Source organism: Larus michahellis, chromosome 5 (genome assembly GCF_964199755.1).
Source record: "Larus michahellis chromosome 5, bLarMic1.1, whole genome shotgun sequence".
Classification (NCBI taxonomy): Eukaryota; Metazoa; Chordata; class Aves; order Charadriiformes; family Laridae; genus Larus; species Larus michahellis.
In genome coordinates this window covers 67675047-67684302 of record NC_133900.1, presented here as the reverse complement: position 1 = coordinate 67684302, position 9256 = coordinate 67675047, and positions in this window count along the sequence as shown.

Genomic DNA, 9256 nt, shown 5'->3' with positions numbered 1-9256 from the left:
TAGGACAGTGGGATGATGCACTCGCAAAGAGCCTGACTGCATTAGAGTGGGTATTTTTGCCACATACCTTTTCAAAACCAGTAATTATGATGATTGAAATGTTACCACGATTGTTTTTCCAGGGTCGCTTGTGCTGTCAGCAACCGCAATGTATTTGAAATATTACAAAAGGATTTCTCGTGGGTAAATCCAAAGAAATTGGCTTTCTGGGCTAAATTTAGGAATCTGGGTATTTATTGCCTTAGCAGGGTTCTTTTTGATTCTGTTTTTAATTGTGTTTAGTATATGACCTGCTAAGAGCGTCACAACAAGGATAACATGTCCAAATTAAAAGCGGTCAAAAATGGTTTCGATGATTGGTCAAACTCATGGGGTATAACGGGATGGTTATCAGACTTACTAAAGCAAGGCCTCATGCTACTGTTGGTTATATTATTATTGATTATGGTAGCCTCGTGTGTTCTCCGCAAAGTGACTGACATGATAGAAAATGCCATGCATAAGGTCTGGCTGGCTCAAGAAGAAAAAGGGGGGATTGTAGGAATGTGTCTGAGAGAAAATGGTCATGTGAGCCAGCCTCCCTACTATGAGAGATTAGATTAAGGGCAAAACAGGTGGTAGAAGATGGAATTAGTACATGGGAAAAACGGGGACTGAGAAGGTAGAAAACATGTTGTGCTAATGACTAAGCAATTTACTATGTGAATTCTTGTAACCAACCTGATCTGTGAATGAACTGCATGGACAGCGCGTGAACAGAGACTGTAAGCCAATCATATAGCTGCCGCTAGCGCGTGCTCTTATTGCCTGTCTATATATACTCTGTGAAAACTTGAATAAAGGGAGAACGATCATACTCATATTGAGATTCCATCGTTACTCCGGGTCCGTCTCCCACTCCGACATCCTCCGACAGTGACTCTGGTCACGTGAGCTATTACTTTACTTCTATTCTGAAACTTCATTGTTAGAAATGACCCTAATTTCTGCATGTGACACGCAGAGAACAAGGACACAGAGGTATAATCAAGAGATTTTTGCATCTACCATTCTGTAGACAGGGAACAGATACCTGCTTCTCACTAGAAATAAAGCAATGAAACCTTGAAAAGCAAGTTATGGATGAGAATGTTGAGAAAGCCCAAAATATAGTGTCAAAAATACTGGGGTGTGAAAGCTCATCTGTACCATATCTGCATTCTCTGGGTACTTAACTTCCTTTGCCTCTTAATAGGGTGAGGAGTTTGGAATGCTATTTAACTACCTCTCCCTTGTCAGTTATGCCAATAAATAGGGAATTAAACTAAAAAGATTAGCCACAAAATAGGTTATAGTTCAAACAGTACTTGCAGAAAACAGCAGTCAGACAAATAGAAAATGAGTCTATTCTCTTGGTATCCTGTGTGTCAAGGATTGAAAGAGAAGTGATAACATTGCCCCATTAAAGAAAGTCAGTACTTTTTGAGGCACGGAAAGAAGTTTTAAAAAGATGAGAAGCTAGAGTTGATAAGGCTTTTTTGGAACACAGAACCTGTTTCTTTTAGTGGCTGACAATCATTCATGTTGCCTTCAGTATTGTGCAAGACTGGTAATTTTAGCAACATCTGACAGTCTCTGTAGTTAGGAGAATGTAAATATTTTCTTTACAAGCAACGTTTGTCAGACATTAGCTATTTCAAACTGTGTAAGTAGAGTATTTTTTAAAGATCTAATAACCACCATCAGTTCTTAACTTCTTGATCATCCCACAAGACCCATGAGGTCATTCAGGTCTGAACTGGAAATGTACCCTGTTGCTGAAGTACCTCAGCAAGCAGTTCTATGAATCGTCACTGAAAAAAGTTCAGCTACTCGGGAAGACAGGAAGAAAATATTTTTTTAGCGCTAGAATAGAAAGTGCAATTTTATTTTCATTTATTCTCTTCTCTGTTGAAGATTTTATGTTCTGTGTATACCTACTGCTAAAATAATCTCAGTACCAATTCTATAACACTGTAATAGATCACCAACCGGTCAGCCTTAATGCCTGTGAGGCAAACCAGCTCAGCAAGTCTGGCAAGTTATTTAAATTACATGTCATCAGAGGCTTTAAAGGATAAGCGATACCAATGGCAGCAGGTAAGCCTCTTGAGATTGTCTGAGGTATTTGTCAACAATGTGGTTCCTCAAACAGTAAAAAAAAAAAAAAAAATCTCTCACAGAAATTCCATAGATGAATTAAATAAGAGCAGTGTTTTGCTTGTAGTTTTTGGTGTTATACAAGACATCTGTACATCTATAAAAATAGTAGCAATTATTGTATTAGTATTAAAACATAAAAACTCCCATTCTGGGTCAGATTAATCACCCATCTAATACAGTCTTTATTTGCACTCCTGTGCCACCTCTCCTCCTTATTTCTCCTTCTCCTTCTCCTCTTTATCCTTCTCCTGGCAGCTTGATCACAGATACTAATATAACCGTAGAAGTCACAATGTGCTTCAGCAGATTATTGTGACTTTTATTTTCTCTCTTTTGTTAATATTTCATCATTGTTCTTACTAAATCAATAACCTTAAGTCTAAAGAGGAAATTATAATATCTGGAACCACTGTATTAAATAATCAGGATGATGTCTGACTAACAATAAGACTTTGATTAGCTGTAATGGTTACTGTACCAAAGTTCTGTTTTCAGTTTTCAAAATACTGTTTTTCATGTACTTTTGTGTTTGCTTGCATGCACGTAAGACACATACTGTACTTTCCAATCAAGAGAATAAAGGAAAATCAAAGAAATGCCCACCTTAGTGTGGTTAAAAAAAAATACTACACATATCACCCACTGCATTTCTGATTGACAGTTTCTGAAACTAAGATTGACAACATGTAGGATGTAATGAGTGGGAAGACGACTGGAGTGTTCAGCTTATAAAAGAGAGGTCTGCTTTCACAATAGCACTAGAAGTTGTTACAGTCATCTGTTAGTGCATTTGAAGAAGAATATGATAAACAGTGTCTGTGTAAAAGACCCCCAAATGATGTAAATGTCTGCTTTTTAAAATTATGATTTGTATTTATGGATCCCTGCATCCACACATTTGCTTTCTCAGGATAGTGCTCTACTGTTGATATTTTTCATAAGAAATTAATAGACAGACAGCAGGGGACAGATAGATAGTAATGGCCAGTGAATGGACAGTAACTGGAGGCTATGTTCACACTATTAAGTGAAAAATAGTCAAGGGGTGAGAGTTTCTGAGAATTGAGGGCCTCAGTTTCTGAGATCAAGTGAAAAGGATTAGCTCCTTTCCACACTGGTTAGAGACAGCCAGTCTTGTATAGGTTTACCAGATCCACACTGCATCGTATTTGCCCCTGTGTTTCAGCTAAACTCTTAAGGTCCTGAGAGATCACCTTTATTTTACAGGTCTTGGGATTTGGGTCAGGTGGTTTCCCCCCATCCCCACCAGATTAAAGTGCCCAAACTAACGTGAAAACTGTTGCAGCTTCCTAGAATAGCATTTTGTATTAGGAAACTCAGAGGATCATGTATTGGAAGTTTTGAGGTGTGACATGAGGATCTGTGATGTGCAACTGGATGATTATTCTGTGAGGATGGTATTGGAGGACTGTGTAGAATACACAGAGGGAAAACTGGTGGAAAACTGGCGGAAAACTGGCAGTTTCATCTGCATAGACTTCTGGGATCAGTTCATGAAGTAAACCGTCTCCAAAAGCCTGCTTAGACTTTGTCTTGAAGAGAGATATTTGGAGCAGTCTAAAGCATAACTAGGGAAGGAATTGCCAATTAAGCAGGTGTAGATGAACAGAGGTCTAGTGCTTGAGCAACTTCCTTCATTTATTAGGACAGTTGGAACTGCAGATACCAGCAATGAGGTTCGTTCCCCATTGTGCAAAGATTAAATTAGGATTAATTTGTAGGTTAGCAACAATGATAATGCACAAGCCTAAAAAAAGTCCCATCATGACTCAAAGCCACAAAGATTTCTGTGTTCTCACACATCTTTTCTGCTCTCTTTTTCAGGCAGGGAAATATGCCAGTATGTATCAGCCTTTTATTTAGAGCAGGTAACTTCATATGACTACTCAGCCCATGTACTGGAGAGCTCTATACCATTTATGGTCAACTTTCCAGTTGTTCTTTCTCCATCCGCTTGTAAAGAGGGTGGATCAATGGTCCTGTAGAAGCTTCTTGCATCTAATCTTGATAGCAGTTATATAGGCAGCAAATGTAGGCAGCACGAATGCTGAACAGCCTCATAATTCCTGGTGTGGGCACAAAGCCAGGATCACAATCTGGCTCTTCAAGACTTGACACATTCACAGAACACTGTAATACAGTATTGCTTATTTATAGAAATTTGGACCTGTTTGAACTTTCCTGCTTTTCTTTCAGAGGATAAAAGCTGAAGATAACTTCTGTAATCTATAAAACACAGTGTGTCTTTCTCCGAACTTTGGTAATAATAACAGTGTCCAAATGACTCTAGACCTTTACGATTCCTGTATTAAAGCAATGTCATTTTATCCTATGTATTTTGCTGGTTCTCAGCACTAAAGGAAATTCATCTGATTATTATCTCTTTTTTCTTTCTTGCTTTCTTTTTATTATACAGAACCAATATATCCCTGAATTTAGACATAACACTCCAAGCGGGGTAAAATCAGACAGAGGGTATAATAAAAAATGCTAAAAAAGGTTTTATGCCAATTTTAGTGTGAAACTGGTTCTTCAGAAGTCAAGAATGAATTTACCATATGTAAAAGAAATTTGATTGGAACAATTGTCCTGACACTTTTTAGAATCTTAGAACATGGTGAGCCCCAATTTGTGGGAGTGATTTCCACACATTATGCAAGACTGGACTGTGATGTCTGAGTGCTGTGCAGGACTTCAAAAGCCATATTTTGCACGTGCATATTGTCTTTTAAAATATGGTTAAATAGCCATTTGAAAATATTCTGAAGAATACTTGTATGCATGTGCATCCTGGTAAAGTTTGTAGGCAGCGTGTACTGTTTCTGTACTTGTTAGCAAGAGTCAAATATATTTCTAAATCAAGCTTGCTATCTTTTATTACTTCAGTAAACATGCTGGGTTAGGAAACATGGCTTTAAAACCCTGTTTCTGTCTTGTTTGACTTGGATTAAATTCGATGAGATGTTCAGGCACTGGGGCAAGCAGACAACAGAGAAAAGGAGGACACGAACTGTGACTGACTGTTCTTTTGTCACCATTCTCAAGAGGAGTCATTGTAACATTTACTGGAACCACAGCAGAAAGGACAATTCTACCTGCAAGGCACCATCTAGCAATTAATATTTGCAATACCACAGTATAACTTTAATGGGGATAAGTGACTTTGAAACTTTCACACATTGCTGTGTCGAGTGCAGCAGCAGAAACAGGGTGCAGGGAAGAAACCCTTCACATCTTTTACACCCTAACCAGCAATTCAGGGAAAGGTGCTTCAGTGCTTATTTATCTCTGAAGAAAGGCTTTTGTGCACAAAAAATTTCTTTTTCTCTGCCAACTTTATCAGTTGGTCTAATGAACAAAATTACTTTTCTCCATAACTTTTGCCCTCTTGTTCCTCTACCTCCAGATACCGCAGAGACCAGAGAAAGAAAGGGGAGAAAGGTTATCTCCCTGACTTTCTTTTCCTTATTCATACAGGTAAGCAGCATATAACTTCAGTTCATTGCAAGTATTCTTAGCTATTTCCATAAACCCTTTTCCTGAAGTATGAAAGACGTATTTATACCTTTTCATACTAACAGATGTTAACGAAGAGATAAAATATGTAAATACAAATGTCACCACTAAGAGAAAAGTCAAACCCTTAAATTAATACCAGTTCACTTTATTGTGTGCCAATGCAGGCAAGAAGGGGACGTGTGAAACCATTTTCCCCTGAGCAGACTACTTATCTCGCTCACTTGCCTAAGTGCAGGCAGACACAGAAAGATATCCTTATTAGCACAGAACAAAAGAAACTGTAAAGCAGAAGTGGTGAAGAAGCTGATAATGATGGAGTCAGCCTGATCCCATTTCTCCTTTGGAATGGTGCTGTGTACACACAGGTTGGATTTTAAACTTGTGCTCTGATCCTAGATTTATTACAAAATGCTATATCTTACAGACTCCATCCAAAACAATCTCCTAAATATTGACTTTTGGGCATCTTTACATATTTGGGGTGGGGGAGGGCATTTGTCAGGTATGTGCTAACAAGTAATGAAAAGTTATATCTTAGCAGGAACAGGCTAGATTCCATCATTTTTTCATTTTCTGACATTCTAGTATTTGGGAATTTTTAAACAGGTGAGTAATTTTTCCAAAGGGAGAATACTATTGATAATCAGAGTTGGACGAGATCCATCAAAACACATTTTCAACCTTGCATTGATTTTAATAAAGTTTATGCTTAAGGAATATTAGGATATGCATGTGCTTGGTGACTTTGGAGAATGTGTCCATTTATCAGTACAGTCACTCCTCAGACACACTCAGAAATGGTGTAAAATTGTGGCAATTTTAAAAATTATTACTTAGAAAGGTACATATTGAATAAGACTGCTACTTGGTAGTTTAATAATGTATGTTTTACCTTTAAATTTTTGTCATTCATTTTGCTAGCTAACTCCATGAAATGTAAGTGATTGCGGATTGTGTCCCATTTTCCATTGTCTTATACATTAGTGCTATTGTTTAATCCAATGAAAGATGAAAGAATTAGAAAAATTCAGTCATAGTATAGTCATAGGTGGATGAAAAAGTAGGTACCCAAAACCCATTAAAATATGCATAAAATCATTCTCCTTTTTCCTAGGGCTGCATTATGCCTTCTTTCCTTGTGTGCCTAACTTTTCCCTATATGGTATGATTTAGATATACTTTATCTGAAAGACAACCTAATCTCCTGCTTCAAATTACTTGTTTGGTTCTAAAAATAGCTTTGAAACAAATCAGTGTTTCTGACTGGTGTTGGTTCTACTGAAAACTTATCAAGGGCACCTGAAATCCTACCTAAACACCTGTCCCATATATGTGTATCCCTTTACAGCCCTGCCTAAGCTTATAGGCAACTAAAGGATTAGTTGACATCTTGAATGCTTTCATACATTTTTAGAGGTATTTATTTTGGGGACATAATTATCTATTTCATACTTATTTCTCTGCTTGAGTAAGGCACAGCTAAACAGGCACTCAGATCTACAAGGGAATTTTGAAAAAAACAGCCATAATTCTGATCATTTAGCTTGTAGTGCTGTTCAGCTACTTCACAATCACTTGCTGCCTGTAGCACTTGTCAGGCAAATCTGAAAGTTTCCTTTTTAGATTTTAATTTTTGTCTTCTAAAGTTTGGGAAGCCACCTTTGCATTCCTACTGAACTGTGAAGAAACGTAGTACTGAAAGAAGCAGAGGTTTGACTCCAAATGATTAAGTACTTTCATACAGGAGGGTCTACTCCCAGCAAATAGTTCCATTATTTTTTCAGTGGTGGCCTCGCACAATACAAATATGTATTACAATGAATAGTACATAGGCTGCACTTTTTTCAATTTTAATCCTTCCCAGACAAGAGTCTAGGTCCCTCTTATTCTACTCTATCGTCGGGAATTTCATATTTCTGGCTACACAAAAAAAAGCAAAAAAAATAGGAGAGCTTTAAGTGGCAGGCTTCTTTCCCTTTCAGCATTTTCTTAAGATACAAGGTTAAATCCCTTGGAGCTGAAGCAGGCACAGAACCCACCTCCAAATTCCTAGGAAAGTGCTCTGACATAAAGTATTAAGCCAACGGTAAAAAAACCCCACTGCTACATCTCTTTTAAAAGAGCCACCTTTAGGTATCCATCTCAGAAGAAGCTGAGACAAATTCGGTCCTGAGCAGAAAGAAAGAATTGCCTAATGGAAAAAGGCAGCCACCTAACTTGGATATAGTGAATCACACCATTGAGATTTTTTTTGAACTTAATACAGGTGTGATGGGGATTTTCAGAAATGCCACCCCTCCTTCATTGATGAAGCAGGGAATTTAAGCCCTGTTTTTTCTGAGAACTGGATTTCTCTTCACCTCTCTCACAGAGATAGACACCTAGAATTTAGATCTGTCAGTTGAAAGCAGTCATCCTGGCCTCCAGCCTCTTTTTTAATTTTCTTTGCTCTTTCTTTATTTCCTTTTGAAAGTAATTTGAGCTTGAACTTTGAGAACAATGATCCTGTCAACTTTCATAGCCATAGGATAAAGCCTTTAATGACAGCATAACAGTTCATTTCTTAATTTTCTTTAAAAAGCCAGAAAATACTTCAGTATTCTGCAAGGGTTATACCAGACGCTTTTCTGATGTTAATATGTGACATCTCGGTTTTTCTTAAAACAAAGAGTAGTAAGTGCAGCTATCTGTCTTTCATTTGAAAATCAAAACCAGTTCTTATCTAGGAGAAGGAAAAAGTAGCATTTTCTAAAATTTATCTGTATCCACACTTAAAATACCTCAGAGATTAGAAGAAAACACTTAGCTTTTTGAAGAAATAACATACACTATTTAAGTGCATTTTAATAGACAAAAGTACCATTCACTAGGTCAAATGTTGGTAAAAGCTTGATGAAATTTGAATCATTTTCCCCTTAGTAGTGAGTATTTCACTCAGCGCTAATCTGTAGTGTGCAAAAGAAAATTGCTCCAACATTTCTGATTATCAGTTCTCTGAAGAACAGGAAAGAAAAAAGGATGTAATTTGTGCCATTATTTTCTTCTTAGCATAAGAAAAAACCCATGATCTTAGTTAAAGCTGAAGTCTGGGCTTTCCTTCCCTGTTTTACATCCTCTAGTGCCTTTTTGCTGTTATGCCTCATGTATAAGTGTAAAGAAACATCTTATATTCACATACACCCACCTACATGGATGATAAACACACACTGAACAATTTCATAGGGAATTTCCTTTAGTTTTTTTCCTTTGTTTTTAAAATATTAATAAGTTCATCTTTTATAACTAGAGTGTATAATTGCTCTGTAAGTATTGAAAAAGATTACTGTCTAAAGGTATAGACCTGAACCAGTTATAGATGGCTGTTTTCTTCAAAGGAGCTGGCTACCCTTTTTCTGTTATGAACAAATTCCTTTCAATAAATTGTACATTTGTCCTATTTTTTGCTGCTTCAGCATTGACAGCCCTAGGCAATTTCTTTCTTCTTTCAGTCATCTTAAAACTCAATGAGACCTATATTTATGGCTTGAGTTTTGGA